The sequence below is a fragment of the Cydia splendana genome, chromosome 1 (assembly GCF_910591565.1).
Source record: "Cydia splendana chromosome 1, ilCydSple1.2, whole genome shotgun sequence".
NCBI classification, from domain to species: domain Eukaryota; kingdom Metazoa; phylum Arthropoda; class Insecta; order Lepidoptera; family Tortricidae; genus Cydia; species Cydia splendana.
Genome location: NC_085960.1, coordinates 30,100,825 through 30,117,782, shown reverse-complemented (window position 1 = coordinate 30,117,782; position 16,958 = coordinate 30,100,825). Strand labels below are relative to the sequence as shown.

The window sequence follows — 16,958 nt, the reverse complement described above, 5'->3', positions numbered from 1 at the left end:
TTTATATCTGTATTGAATAATCAAAATATTGATATTTATGCAAAGCTGCGTAATAATATCTAAGCGAATGCAGCTGAATGTTGTGGAATTACTTCGGAATTGCATTTTGCAACATAATTTACCCGTTAGCGGGGCGCAGATGCAAATGAGTCGAGTCATTTGCATTCACGGCAACAATCTGCGTAGTGACCAGTCTGTGTGATCAACTAAATTATTTGTAATATCGTCTTGTCCGTCCGTTCGTCACAGCCATTTGAAGCATATTACGAGTAGATGAAACAAAATGCTTAGGAAATATTTTTCTTCGAGCTTTGCTCTCGAATGAAACACAAATTATTCACTACACCAACCCGAGGAAAATACTACGTAGTAGGAAGAAAGAAAGAAGAAAAAAAAATACATTTATTTTCGTCAAACCAAACCAGTTAAATTACAAACAAGACATAGATCATGCAGAGACAAGACGTTAATCAGGATTATCAGGACCCCCACTATAAAACATTACAAATCAAATTAACGTTTAAATATTATTTATTATCATTCAAAATCATAAATTAAAAGTCAATTATATCAGCCAACATGAACAGACAACTCAAAATGCACATGTGGATAAAATGCAACTTTCTTATCAGTTTTTGAAGTCCAAAGAGAGCATTTGCGAGCTAGTGTAGTGAAAATATATATTTATTTTATTCGCTAATATCAGGCTAGCATATTATGCGCACAGGACTAAAGAGCGGGATTTACGTAGGTACATTACGAAATAGGTGACGTGAAATTTATTTAGTGTCATTAGTTTTACCAACTGTTTCACGTGTAATTTAATATTTTCACAATGCATTCATTTCATGAAAGCAAATCAATTTCGTGCCCTACGTGATTTTTTGGTGAAATTAGTGTTATGCAACTAATTTCACAGTGTAAATCCGACGTGAAAAACTGGTGTCGCGAAAGTGCCTGCGCTGTGCGGACGTGTAGCTTCGGTGTTGATGGGGTCACGGTCACTACGATAATGTGAATTTCACGACACTAATTATTTCACGAAATTACTTTCGTATATATCGAAATTAATTTCGTGAAACTAATTTCAACATGCATGACACTAATTTCATAATGTAAATCCCGCTTAAGTGATGTACATTTTAATAAAGGTAACACAGTAGAGATAACAGGTAAAGCAGATTTTATGCCGAGCAAGGAGCACATTACGTTAGCGCCCGCGTTAATGGAATACGCTGAAGGCAATAAGAAAACAAACAAGTAGGTTATTTTGATTAAATTGTAAAATGCTATAATGAATTATATGATACGACAATGGGATTGTCCCCATCCAAAGAAATCGTTCAAAATAACTTTAAACAGGATTAACATTTCAATAAAAAAACCAGTTACATGCTAGACAAAAATACCTTCTACATCATGATTTTTAGTATAGCTATAGAGCCATTGTCGGTAAAAAAGATAAACGACCGCCGATCTAGTTCGGAACATATTTTTGTGAAATTTTACGACTTTTCTAAACGGTTTCATATCTTTTGAACACGCAAAATGATTAGACAGCCTCATTCATAATATATTACATTTAATTTTCCCTAATAAAGTCCCACGGGACGGGAAGAAAATCTCACTTCCTGGCCAAGGCAAGACGTAAAACTTTATACAAACCACGGGCGGTAATTCGTAAAGCCCCAGATCGCATATTACATACACCTGCGATCTGGAGCATTTACGAATATGTATGTAATGTGCTATACTACTTGTACTAGTATACACTATGGCAACGTGGCTGCATTTAATTCTAGGCCATTCCTTGGTTGCATGTGCCGCGCGCGTTACTGCCGAGGGCGTAACAGGTCGAGCCGGCTTCCGAACACTGAAATTTAACGCTCAGCTCTTTTCCAATAACACTCTTTAGATTACCTATCTTTAAAATTTTATTTTTATGATATCTAGATATCCGATCCAGACATTTTTGCCCGGGCTGTAACGGAGACCTTACCTCTCGCTCGGTCTAAACGAGTACTTTATTATAATTATTAATATCGTATTAGCATTATGGGATATTCAATTTATACATCTTGTTTATAAAATAATAAATAGGTAATATCAAAGTTTCATATTATACTACTTTTTGGATTGTAATATGATATTGGCCTGTTACGTCCGCTACACACGCGACTCGAATTTCGAGTCAATCACTGAACTCATATTATCAAATCAAAACGGGGTCTTATCACGTAATCCAGGAGATACATTCCGAAATATAAAATGTGGTATCAATCTAATGAATACATGTAACTATACGGTCTAGAATCAAGCGTGACACAGGTCAAATATGATAACAATGTGATATGGCAACTTAAAATGCCGATGGCAATTAATGTACCAAACTAAAATTCCTATTATTTTATGATAGTTAGGTACAGTTTATTGTTATTTTAATTAACACGAATATTTGTGTACCTATGTGAGTTATTCTAGAGGACCAGGAACATTTTTCAAAACTCAGGTTTAACGCGGTGTGGTGCCAGGGCGGGTGGGAAATTACCTCGCCCACACCATTACCGCCTTGAGCCGCCTTTTAGGTGTGTTCATTATTACGTACACTCCGATACAATATTGCGTTCGTCTTGCAGGCATTTTGTAACAGAGAGTAAAGAGATGTTAAAGTATTTAATACAGAATGGTCGCGCACTACCTCGCCCCGAATGGATGTACCCCGCGGCAGCAAATTGTCATCGGATTGACCAAATCTCTGTCAGGATAGGTCAATCGATCACCTCCATAGTTAGTTATAAATACAATAGAACTCTGTTTTGTTCAAAATTCAACGTGTTGAGAGATTGTTCTTTTTTTTTGTTTCGAAATTATAAATTCAATAAAGATCACGTTTTTTCGGAATCTTCTTAAGTGAGTTTTACTGTAGGTACATGAATATTTCAGGAGATAACCCTATTCAACCATCTCTCTGTCCTCTACTGTTTTTTATACGTCAAATTTCACAATATGCGCCGCACGTCCGACCACGCAAACACACGGCCGGATTCCATAATAAACCGATGGAGCCCGCGATCATAACAGTAGGTACCTATGGAATTCTTGCTTACGTTAGGATATGAAGAGCTTAATGTTCTCAATAAAAACCGAGGTTTAAAACAACATGAATTCCGCGCAACTAAGGTTCTTAATACGAAGGCTTAAGGTCCTAGTAAAACGTCAGTGATTCGTTGTCTACTTGTATTTAGATAAAGTACAATTATGTGGAATGACGCGGCTTTATACCAGCTTTTTTACGGTGCCTTTTACAAAATTACTAAGGACAATATTCTTGACTATAAGTATGGTGGGGGTATGGAGGACTGACCCATACTGGTTATGGAGTGGAGCCAAACAACGACGGATGTTATTTGACTTTATTTTGCTTTAAGAAATTTTAAATATACTTACCGTGCATGTACATAAAAATACCCAAAATTAGCAAACTAGTCAATCAAATACTGCATACATACATATATTACAATGATCCAATGAAATTGATAAAATTTTGATTAAGTACTGACTTAGAAAAATAATACTGAGTAGTAACCTAATTTAATTATTTCCGGGGTCAACCCCTACCGTATCCTACTCCGCCATACTCATATAGAATACTTAAATATTTATCGTGCTTAGCTTTTCCTTATCCTATAGCTTTCTCGGTTGTTGTCGACTCCTTTGCAACCAAATTAAAATAATACGGCCACCTTCAAGTTCAATTATTTTTAGAAATGTAAAAACGATTACTCCGTAGATGTAAAGTGATGTGAAAGATGAGTGACATATTATGTCATATGTCAGTCAAAACATGATTTACATTACAAAAACTGAGAGAATTCAGTTAGGTAATTTTTCTACAACTAATATTTTCCAAAGTTCGAATATGAATTAAAATAACGTACCTACATCTGTGTATGTTGAAGATCTTATTGTCTATTGTGTATATGTCGCAGTAAGATAGATAAAGCCGTTATATAGTTATAACCCTAGGGATATAATTATATGACGTAACATAGTTATATGAAAGCGTTTCATTACTATCTTACTAGGTATATAACTATAATACGGCTTTAGTTTAGTGATATAGTTATATTACTGGATTAAGTTTAGTGATATAGTTATATTACTGGATTATGTTTAGTGAAATAATTGTAGGTAGGAGTGCAGCGGTGCGGCGGAGGTATAGTTATATCCCTAGGGATATAGTTATATGCCGTATAATACGTATTATAATCATATTCCTAGTAAGATAGTAATATCTTACTAGGAATATGATTATAATACGGTACTTGACTAAACTAATGTGGTTAAATGGTTATAAATCTGCCAGGGAATCAAAGAAAACAGTAAGTATATTCGTTTTTATTTTTATTACAAAATCAACTTTGTTGGTTGCAATTAGTTGTAATACTTTTTAGCAATATTACGTAAAAGTACAGGTCGATTCACGAAAGCTGGCGCGAGATTTCTACTGAGTGACAGCTATTTTCATTAAAATTCTGTCAAATCTCGCGCCAGCTTTCGTGAATCGATCGCAATGACTCATAAACCCTTAAAAATAGCAGCATGAAAATATAATATTAAGATACATCAAATCCAATCCAAGATACATAAAATCTATTGAAAAAATGAACAGTATTTCACCATATTTTTAATTTTTGTTCTTACATGACGCGGAATTATGACATCTAGAATTACATAGTACTGAATGCTTCTTGCAGGCGCTTACTAGGAATATGATTATAATACGGCATATAACTATAGGGATATAACCCTAGGGATATAACTAAATCTCCGCCGCACTGCCGCACTCCTAATACCTACAATTACTATCTTACTAGGAATATGATTATAATTCGTACTATACGGCATATAACTATATCCCTAAGGATATAACTATACCTCCGCCGCACCGCTGCACTCCTACCTACAATTATTTCACTAAACTTAATCCAGTAATATAACTATATCACTAAACTAAAGACGTATTATAGTTATATACCTAGTAAGATAGTAATGAATCGCTTTCATAGAACTATGTTACGTCATATAATTATATCCCTAGGGTTATAACTATATAACGGCTTTATCTATCCTACTGCGACATAATACAAAATACAAATACAGGGTAAATACCCGAGACACTTCCATCGCATTAAATATTTAACATAATATACTAACCCAACCGAATACATTTACGTACTTTATTGATTATCATGAATCAACGGAGCTTAACGAAAAAAGGGCGGTTTGAAGATAAAAGAGGACATTACCGTAAACAGAAACAAACTGTTCCGTCCGATTCCGGAACATGGCCGCCGCTCACTGACCGGAATACTTAATTAATTCCGGAATTTTAAAATATCCCTTAAGTTCACGATTCACTGCGGGCACTCTGGTATTATATATATTACTTACGGTCAACTAAATTGAATTCTGTGCTACTTTGAACCTTAAACCGATTTGCAAATTTAAAGAATACGACATCGATTTGACATTTGTATTAGTGTGACAATATTGAAAGCTCCGTAATGATTAACCCCCTTTATGCTCCGTAATGATAAACTTTACGAGCCTGATTTAGTTAAATTATATTGTATCCCTTTCTTATAAATACATAAGTTAAAATTACAGACAAAGACAAACGATTATTAGCCAATTGAGGCTAGTAGCGTGTTTATGAATATTTAAGGGGTATGTGTATTATTTATCAAAAAATGATTTTTACTTTTTGTCTGATTTGTTTTTTTTTTGTTTAATACAAAGTACCTATCTATTACGTAACGATACATACGCGTACGTCAACATAAGCTACTTAGTTATTTTCCATAGCTAAAGGACTTTCGAAAAACTGGAGTGGAATCGGTGACTACCCAACCCAACGCCATCCGTTTAATAATAAAAAAAAAACAAATTTTATTTTACGCTTCACTCAAATCAAGCCACAATAAAATGCCAAGAAAAAAGGGAAGTAAAAAGTTAGACGACGTTAAGAATTGCAGCAGCTTGAATGTGCAAATCTTGAGAAATATTGTATGCATTTTTTACTTTTGAAACCACCACAGCTAGAAGACGGCTTAAGGAAATCTTTTCATGAAGTAAGTAGTTAGTTATGGAGTGGACGTGCTTGACGTGATGTATTGTAGACAGTATTAATATTATAAGTGTATTTTCAACGTAATTAATCAGGTAAGTATTACAGTTTTTAAACACCAAGGCAATGTTTTGAGCTACCGTGCGTCTTAGAATATTAAATAAAGCTCAGAAATATGTGTGTCGTCTTACGCATACATTGATTATATTTATTATAGTTTTTGACTGATGGACTATAAATATGGAATTAGGTTTCAGGGCTTTATTATTCTAAGTACGACAGTCGTTGTTAGGAAACAATTATCAAGATGGCGAAATAGAGGCTAATTCTCCATATGTAATGTGATAGTGACAGACGTCTGATTATTCACTCACTATCGCTGTCACGTTGTCGTGTATGTTGCTCTAGATATGAGTCCGTCCCATTGCATTAGGTATACACATGAATTTGACATAATTAATGTAGGCATACACAATAACAATCAACAAGATAATTTGGCAATGAGTTTTGTAAAAAAATCTCAATTAATTATTATAAAAGTCACACAAATTAGTTTTAAAGCCCCTAGCTTTCTATCTACAGATTAAGTATAAGTAGCTATTTATATTAGATAGGTACATATAGATTACTTGTCATATTTTTATTTTAAACTGTTTGTCTATGAAATTATCCCTCTTTATTTCTGTTATTTTAACTATGCTCGTAGAGATCTATCAAAATCAAAATCAAAATCAAAAATATACTTTATTCATGTAGGCCTAGCAACAAGCTCTTATGAATCGTAATTAATCTTAATCTAATTATCAGAGCAATTTATTGATGTTAATATTATTCCATAATAAAATTGGATTATTATACATATCAAATTTAACACTAAGAATTTCACAAAAGGATCGTCAAACATTAAAAAGATTGTATAAAAAAATACTAGTCTAGAATTTCTAGAATAAAATCTAAATGTCAAAAAAAAAAAAAGAAAAAAGAAAAAGCATATAGTAACAAAAGAAGTAGATAGTATTACATCGGAATATCCATTTCCTCATCAATAATCAAATATACCTAATAAATAAACAATCATTTCGAATAACAATTAATCCCACGTTGTAATATCATTCATGTAGTGTGTGTGGTATAATAAGCTTTAGAAATAAGTTTACGCTTTACATAATTCTTAAATTTATTAATAGATAATTCAGTAATATGGTTTGGAAGTTTATTATAAAATCTTACACAATTACCCATGAATGATTTTTTAATTTTATGGAGCCGAGTGAAGGGCACTGCGAGCTTATGTTTATTTCTAGTATTAATATTATGAATTTCACAATTTTTCCTAAAATTTACAATATTTTTATGTACATACAGAATATTCTCATAAATGTATTGACAGTGCACTGTCATTATGTCAATTTCCTTAAATTTATCTCTTAGTGAGTCTCTATGGTTCATTTTGTATATTGCTCGAATAGCCCTCTTCTGCAGAACAAAAATGGTATTTATCTCTGAAGCACCGCCCCACAGTAAAATACCATATGCCATAATGCTATGGAAGTAACTAAAATATACTAATCGAGCTGTTTTCACGTCAGTTAACTGACGGATTTTGCTCACTGCAAAAGCTGCAGAGCTCAGTCTATTCGAAAGAGTAGCAATATGAGGACCCCACTGGAGTTTAGAATCTAAAGTTATACCAAGAAAAACTGTACTATCAACTAATTCCAATTCCTCATCCTTCACAATGACACTTGTTTGCACATGCCTTACGTTACTACTAGTGACAAACTTAATACATTTAGTCTTTTTCTCATTTAACAATAAATTATTAACATTGAACCAATTTACTACTTTTGAAATGGCATTGTTTACATCATTGTAAGCTTGTTGCTGTCGTTTGACTTTGAAAATAAGTGAGGTGTCGTCTGCAAACAATACTATATCATGGTGGGTCTTAACAAGGAATGGCAAGTCATTTATGTAGATAAGGAACAGGAAAGGCCCCAATATTGACCCCTGTGGTACACCCATAGAGACCAATGACCCAGGTGATCGCTGTCCATTCACATCGACCCTTTGTATTCTACCATTTAAGTAGGACTTAAGTAAATTCAGTGCCGATCCTCTAACTCCGTAATAATGAAGTTTCCTGATTAATGTTTCATGACAAACACAGTCGAAGGCCTTAGATAAATCACAGAAGACACCTAAAGCATCTCGTGACTCCTCCCAGGCATCGAAAATATGCTTAATTAGCTCAACACCGGCATCGGTTGTTGAGCGACCCCGTGTAAAACCAAACTGCTTATTATGCATCAAATTATTATCGTTAAAATGTCGTACTAATTGAGAAAGAACTAATTTTTCAAAAATCTTGCTAAATGTTGGTAGCACAGATATCGGTCTAAAGTTAGTGGGGCCAGAGCTGCTACCAGATTTAAATAAAGGAATTACTTTACTATGTTTCATTAGATCAGGAAACTCGCCGCAATCAACACTGTTGTTAAATATAACTATCAGACGTCAGTATGTGGCTTTTGTAGGTTTTTTTTCCGTATTGGTCTGAAATAGCTGCTGGGGTTTTTTAAAGGCTACAAATATAATGACCACCAAAAAATACTTTGGTACCCTAAATAAAAAAATCATGCTTACCAAAAAAAATTACTGAACACCAAAAAAATAAGACCTAAAAATACAAAAGTACCACCATTTTAATTACTGCTGCACTTCAAATTGTATTCAAATACCAAATATATTGAATGATCACCAAAAATCATTAATGATCACCAAATCTTGAAGACCAAATTAATGTGATATTTTCACCTAAATAAACCGCTATGATTACCAAAAAATGTATACATATTACCAAATAAAGTAAACTGATGCCAAAATTACTAGCCCCTCCCGCTCAACCCCCCGTACCCCGCACCGCATACCTAACTTACCTAATCTACTTTTCTAGTAGCATTTCGTTATGGTACTAGAAAAGTAAGTCAAACTGCTATCAGTTAAGTGGGTTAGGTTAGCACTGCGACCCTTACAGAAACGAAATGGTACTAGAAAAGTAGGTCAGGTTAGGTTTGAACTGCGACCTTTACAGAAACGAAATGCTACTATAAAAGTGGGGTAGGTTAGGTTAGAACTGCGATCCGCACAGAACCGAAATGCTACTAAAAAAGTGGGCTAGGTTAAGTTTCAACTGCTACCCATACAAATACGAAATGCTACTAGAAAAGTGGGTTAGGTTAGGTTTGAACTGAGACCCATACAGAAACTAAATGCTACTAGAAAAGTGGGTTAGGTTTGCTATCCTATTAAAGCAAATGATTCCAAAATAATCATTCTTCTAGAAACGACATGCTACTAGAAAAGTGGATTAGGTTAGGTTGGAACTGCGCCCCATACAGAACCAAACTGCTATCAGAAAAGTGGGTTAGGTTAGGTTTGAACTGCGACCCTTACAGAAACCAAATGCTACTAGAAAAATGGGTTAGGTTAGGTTTGAACTGCGACCCTTACAGAAAAGAAATGCTACTAGAAAAGTGGGTTAGGTTAGGTTTGAACTGCGACCCTTACAGAAAAGAAATGCTACTAGAAAAGTGGGATAGGTTAGGTTTGAAATGCGACCCTTACAGAAAAGAAATGCTACTAGAAAAGTGGGTTAGGTTAGGTTTGAACTGCGACCCTTGCAGAAAAGAAATGCTACTAGAAAAGTGGGTTAGGTTAGGTTTGAACTGCGACCCTTACAGAAAAGAAATGCTACTAGAAAAGTGGGTTAGGTTAGGTTTGAACTACGACCCTTGCAGAAAAGAAATGCTACTAGAAAAGTGGGTTAGGTTAGGTTTGAACTGCGGCCCTTACAGAAAAGAAATGCTACTAGAAAAGTGGGTTAGGTTAGGTTTGAACTGCGACTCTTACAGAAAAAAAATGCTACTAGAAAAGTGAGTTAGGTTAGGTTTGAATTGCGACCCTTGCAGAAAAGAAATGCTACTAGAAAAGTGGGTTAGGTTAGGTTAGGTTTGAACTGCGACCCTTACAGAAACGAAATGCTACTAGAAAAGTGGGTTAGGTTAGGTTAGAACTGCGACTGTAACAGAAATAAAATGCTACTAGAAAAAGGTGACGAAGTGGATTAATTAATTTAATAGGATAACGATAATTATATTAAATATTTGCACATTTTTAATTAAAATATGGTTACAATTTTGGTGGTCATTTACTATATTTGGGTTTACAATGATTATTTTGGAGTCATTTGCTTTAATATGAGATCAAGAATTAAAAATTTGGTTATAATTTTACATTAAAATGGACTTCTAATTTTGGTGGTCATTTACTATTTTTGGGTTTACAATGATTATTTTGGTGTCATTTTCTTTAATAGGATAGCAAGATGTAAAAATTTGGTTATCATTTTACATTAAAATGGGGTTTAAAATTTGGTAATCATTTAGTATTTTTGGGTTAATAATGATTAGTTTGGTGTCATTTCCTTTAAAAGGATAGTAAAGTGTAATAAAATTGGTAATCATTTCACATTAAAATGGTGTTATAATTTTGGTGATCATTCATTATTTTAGGGTGGTAAAATAGATTTTTTTGGTATTAAATTTTACTAAATCTGGTGATCAGTTAAATAGCAGCCTTTTTTAAATAAGTACCTTATAATATTGTGATACTGAATTAAAGCATCTGGTTTGTCTCTAAATTATTTCGTTACATTGTATAGGTAAGTAGTTATATGTGCGTCAAAAGTCCATATTTATTTTGCATACCTACTTACTATAGAAATATTTAAGTGTTTAAAATCATTAATTTATTTGCTTAAAAAAGGTGACAAAAAACTGTGAAAGCTGAAGTAATAATATACTGACCTAATTCAAAAATATAAGTTATGAGGGCCGAATCCCAGTGGACCCGTGACTGAAGTGGGTCAACTTAATAACTATAAAATTTAACTCTAATTGAACACGTCAACAGAATGATATATTTAGGAAATGGCACACGGGTTTAAGAATAGGAAATATGGATTAGCCGAATATTATGCTAACTTTTATCATGAATATCATGATACTCGTATCGACGATGCTATCGAACGGTATGTCACCAAAATAAAGAGTTGCGATATTATATATTTTTTATAAGTATGTTAGTGGCTATCTAGCAAAGTATTTATTGCCAGAAATTGAATAAATTTATTTCAATTCTTTTTATACTAAAGTATAATTAACAAAACTATAAATAGTAAGATAGCAAGTAGTCTAGTAACGGTTATGTTAACTTATGTTATTTATTTATTTAAAAAATTAAATCAGGCAACAAGCCCCATATTACAAATACCTTACAGACTAACACACATATGTATTTTGTAACCTAAAAACTAAACACTAGTTAGTCGACGAAACGGCGATGTTATCCACTGGTCCGTCTCATGAAAGCTTGTAACTTATAAGGTCCCTATAAAATGTAAGTCTCTTTCTAAGAAAAGTAGTTACGGGTATGAACCCGTGAAGATATTCTTACCTACACTTTTATAAATGTACAAACAGAGGAACGTTTAGCATGCCTTGAATAAAAATATGTCGCAAGTTCTTCAGCGTGCTTGGCATGCTAATACTGTCACGTGCTCTATAAAGTATAAATATAAGGAGTAAATTGACTTACAGGCCAAATCGAACGTAAACTGACGTCAGAATATAAATTGATTTGTAATAAAGTTATTTATTACTATAAAACAGTAAACTTATTTCAACGTTAATAAAAAATATAAAATCCAATGAGTTTTAATAAGTTAAGTAAATAAGTACGAAATGTCATTTGATATTATCGCAAACTTTTCAGTGAATGAAAGTAATGTGGGGAAACCTGTACCTAAATTGAAATTCAAAGATGTATGTGAACTTGTGAAGTACTCTACCCACTTTGGGCCACCGAGGGGAGGGGCCTTTAGCCAGCAGTGGGAGGAATGCAATAAATCGAATCCCATTGTTTGCTATAATTATTGAAAGTCATAATGTAATGATTGTCAGATTATCATTAGTCATCATTCTGAAACCGTTAACATTTCAAAATTTTCGTAAGGTTAACCTATAGATAGGTTAGGTTAGGTTTGTTTTATCGCAATCCTGAAAAGTTACGTGTTTCTGAGAAAAACCAAATTATGACTAACGAAAATGCGGACAAACACATTATGACTAGGTACATTATGACTTAAAACTTTATGGGAAACAATAGAGACCCGCAATATATATTTAAGCATACATATAATGTGTGGGTTCATTTATATTAGACGGCCTGTACGAGGTTAGCACACTGCTTTGATTTCATTACTGTGTTTCCACTGCAACTCTATGCAGCTCTAAGCGCGAAATGTATTCATTTTATTTGCCAAACTCAATAAAATGGTCGTTTGAAAGCTGCTAAAAGCCGGGCTGATGTAGTTTAGTTTCAGAAGTAGGTATAGTCGTTTATGGGTTACCGTAAAATGTGCATACATTGCTCCAAAACTTGATACAAAATACGAAATTATTATTTTTTAATTATTATATATATATATGTAGGCAAGTTTGTATATATGTATATCCCGATTTAAAAAAAAGACCATCACTATTATCATGTAATTTGAACGAGGCTGTAATATAGTTTTCATATTTATATAAAAAAAATAACCAATTTAATTTGAAACCATCTCTTTGGAGGTTTCAAATTCGACTAATATTTTTTTAATGTATAATGTTGTTATCTCGAAACTCCGTCATTTATACAAGAGTGTATACCCCATCAGGTGGTCCCATTTATATCACCATAAGACGCAAAAGGGTCTCGTTCCATGACGAATGCAATTTAGTAGAATAAATGAATTAAATACTTACACAAATATCAGTTAAGAACAGCAGGTAACATTTTGCCTATATCAGCGTTTTCCCGATTGTACCCAGTAAAGTACCCAGATTGTTGTAAAGAAACATATGACCACTCTACGCTGTAAGTTAATGTAAGTATGCCTACGTTAGCTTGAACACTAACAATTGCAACTCACAAGGAAAACTTGGCCTTGTGTGCCGAAAACTTATTTATTGGTAAGCACATATAAAATGACTTTTCTTGCCAGTTGTTGGTTGATGGTGGCAGGTAGAGTCAGTCCATGAAAAGTCTGCAGCGGATTTGATAGCCCACGCAGTGCACGTGTTATTTTAAACGTCAAACTTCTATGAAATTATGACCTATAAATGACACTTGCACTGCGTGGGCTATCAAATCCGCTGCAGAATTTTCTTGGTCCGACTCTAGGTAATTAATTTTGGTTTGCCAGGATTTAAACCAAACCAAATATTATGAAAGTCGCACATCTGAATCAAGCCACTACTATAATAACTTTACAAGTTAATTTTGTCACCACCGTAGTATAAAACAAAAACCGGCCAAGTGCGAGTCGGACTCGCGCACGTAGGGTTCCGTACCATTACGCAAAAAACGCAAAAAATCGGGTTTGATGTGTGGGAGGGGCACTTAAATATTAATTTTATTCTGTTTTTAGTATTTGTTGTTATAGCGGCAACAGAAATACATCATCTGAAAAATTTCAACTGTTATGATGGTACATCAGCTATCACGGTTCATGAGAGTAGAGAGAGAAGTCTTAGTAATATGGCCCCCTTCGGGTACGGAACCCTAAAATGCTACACTTTTTATTGACATTTAAAAATGCTCCGATCCAGCTATCTGACATTGACTGACCCACAAAGCAAACGCATCGTAATCAATATGTTTCACCCACATTTCACTAGGTGTCAGTGTCGAGCAATACGCGGGAAGTATTTTTCAATACGTATGTACGCTTCATCCATATGAAATGAAGCCGAGGCCCGCCGACCCGAATTTGTTTTGTAAATGTTCCACTACCGTTTTATTTTATGGGATTCGGAAGAATCTATTTCCGTGTCTAATAAATATGAGCGTTAACGTTCAATCTGAACCGTTACGGATAGGGTTTGGGTGAACCCGAACACAAGTGGACCGGCGTAAGTAATGATCTAATTTATCGTTTTGGTTAATTGTTTTGTACTGTGCTGATACAGGTTGCCCCTGTCTGTGATCTGTCTTCTTTTGAGATAGGTACACTGTGCCTAAATTACCTTTTAATCACATTTTATTTCAACTTCTTTTTGTGCCATCCACCATCTACTGCCCAATGCCCTTCAATACCTATAATCTTTAAGATAACTCATGTAGCAGCAGAATTTCAGTCGATATGATGATGATTAGTGTCCGGAGTAGCGGTTGCAAATTTCACACAGAAGGTAATGGAGTCACCTAAGTATTTTTATGATTAAACGAATAACGATTAAATGAATAATTTTGCATAATAATTGCTATAAATGATATTGCGAGCATACATAATGTAATATGTTTTTATATCAAAATATTAGTCACTACTAAAAATTACTAGAATAAGAAGTAGTACCTGCCATATGATATATTCTTTTCTAGACAATTGAACTACAATTGAGGACTGGAATTATGTGTTCGAGGTCCTCCTCACAGTCTACAGTTAAGTGCGTATCCATGTTATAAAATGAGTGGACTATGGCCACTTGTTCCTGGTTTTTCGGAGTGAATCGGTTTCTTAATTTATTGAAGATCCATTTATGAGTGGAAAATGATCACTCTACATCTACCGATGTCATGGTTGCATGTTTTAGGACTTGTTTATAATCTTATATCAACATCTGAGTTTCTATCTAGAACCAATTCGAGTTTAATTTGCACGGTTTCACTTCCTTGGAGGCTTAAAATACCTACTCCTAACTATATCTATTATCAGAAAAGTTATTTCTATCGGAATTTTAGTGAATTCTAATTTTTCTATCGATTCTGGTATAATTTCGTAACACTTTAAGTTTTAAGTACCTACTTACTTCCAATTTACGAGTACCATACTAAGTACTTTAGGTAAATGAATAATTTATTTATTCAATCTTAAAAAAATAATTGTAAAAACGACTCCATTACCCTCTGTGTGAAATTTGCCACCGCTACTCCGGACACTAATGATGATTTAAACATTTGTAATTCTAATTCCCCAAGTCACTTTCGAATAAAAGGGTGAAACAAAACAAGTCGGAACATCAATCGAAGTAATCAAGCGAGTAATGATTAATTTGGGTTAGCCGTTGATTTATTGTCTTGCCCTTAATTGCGGTAAAACACGAAATTATCAGCATGAAACTTAGATGTGGTGGAACGATTTATGTGTGCCGAGCACAGATCCCTGTTTCCCATTAGACAGAACATATTTTATATTTAATTTTGGCGATAAGCCGAGCGATAAGTGATAAACTCATATGAACATTTCTTCAGCGGATCCTCCAGGAATAAGTAACTCTGGATTGTTTTTACAGTCACACTCCAAACCCACCTGTTTGTGGTAAATGTCTTAAGCTGGTCTTACATATTATCTACTTATACATATTAAGAAATTTGCCTTTAACTTACCATGCCACTTAAACTAGAACAGTCAAAGTTTACGCACACAACAGTTGATAACCACAGAAACGAATATTGAATATGACCGAAGTTCTGACCGTCTGTCTGATTTTTAAAATTTGTTCGTTTTTATGAGAGTATCGTATATACGCTTTGTGATCGGGATCTAGCCTGAGGTAATCTATGAGTGGACGCACGAATAAAGGAAAAGGTAATGTGTATGTGGCTTGAACCCTCTACTTTAAATCTTTTATTTTCGGTTTTATTACACTACAACCTGTGGCATTTTGCTTATAATGGCATTGTGCTTACATTACTGAAACTTCACATTAGAGCTGGAACGTATAAGGGACGGTGACGCAGCGTAAACGCAGCGGGCATGCACACACGCCAGTACCGCTACCACAGTTTTGACATTGACATATTCGCTCACGTCTACGTAAATTACTTTCTATACATCTCGCTTGCACTATTATGCGAGTATAGGCGAGATGAATAGAAAGTAAGTTACGTAGACGTGTGAGCGACTATGTCAATGCCAAAACTGGTGGTAGCGGTACAGGTATACACGTTGGGCCTGCAGCGCCTGTTGTGAAGTTCCCGTAAGCTTAGAGTAGTTTCCGGTCCCAGGTGTATTGGAGCGGTCATTCAGGTGAAGCGACGCCGACGCAGCGCAGAGCGCTAACTAAAATATTATGTCTTAAGGGGCTACCACACGCCAATGACCTTCGATCTGAATGCCTAATGTTTTTCTAATGTTTTTTGTAGCTTATTATATTAACAGCAACGGCTTTAAGCAATATAGTATCCCATATTTACTTCAAAGTTCATTGTCTTCGAGATATTTGGCATCAAATTGGAAACAATTTTAGGCTAAAAAACTGGTTTTCTGGCCGTAACTTTTGTGTTAATTAGTTTAAAATTAAAACCCTGGACACGTTTTAAGAGGCGTCAAAGACAAACCCAAATATGTAGATTTCGTACATGTAAGATCCTTCACTGTAAACTAGATACGAAAAAAGTGTTTTTTTAGACAAAGTTTAAAAAAATCATAAAAAAATAAGTATTCATTTTTTTCAAAATCCGGTGGACAAAACCGGAGATAAAAGATTGTAAAACCGATAACCGTTTGTCTTATAATTCTATTTGTAGTGCATTAAAAGGAGATACGATTCAAAACTTGTCAAAAATCGATGAAAACCTCGGGTAGCCCCTTAAGAGCGTTATCACAGCTTTGCCGCGGGCGCACTACGATCTCACGTAATAGCTTTAGCCTTAGCTTAGCGTGCGTACGTCTTAACGCAGTACACACGCAGTGAAAACGGAGCGGTGTACAGCATTAGGTAAA

The 16,958-nt window shown here is 34.4% G+C and overlaps 1 protein-coding gene and 1 long non-coding RNA gene across 2 annotated transcripts in view; both read right to left on the bottom strand.

Annotated features, from left to right (window-relative positions):
* Positions 1-16,958, bottom strand: part of LOC134793094 (uncharacterized) — a 454,735-nt gene that overhangs the window by 388,895 nt on the left and 48,882 nt on the right. The window lies entirely within an intron of this gene.
* The window catches only part of LOC134793019 (uncharacterized), a 41,978-nt gene that overhangs the window by 24,795 nt on the left and 225 nt on the right, over positions 1-16,958 (bottom strand). The gene's annotated exons all lie outside the window — the stretch shown is intronic.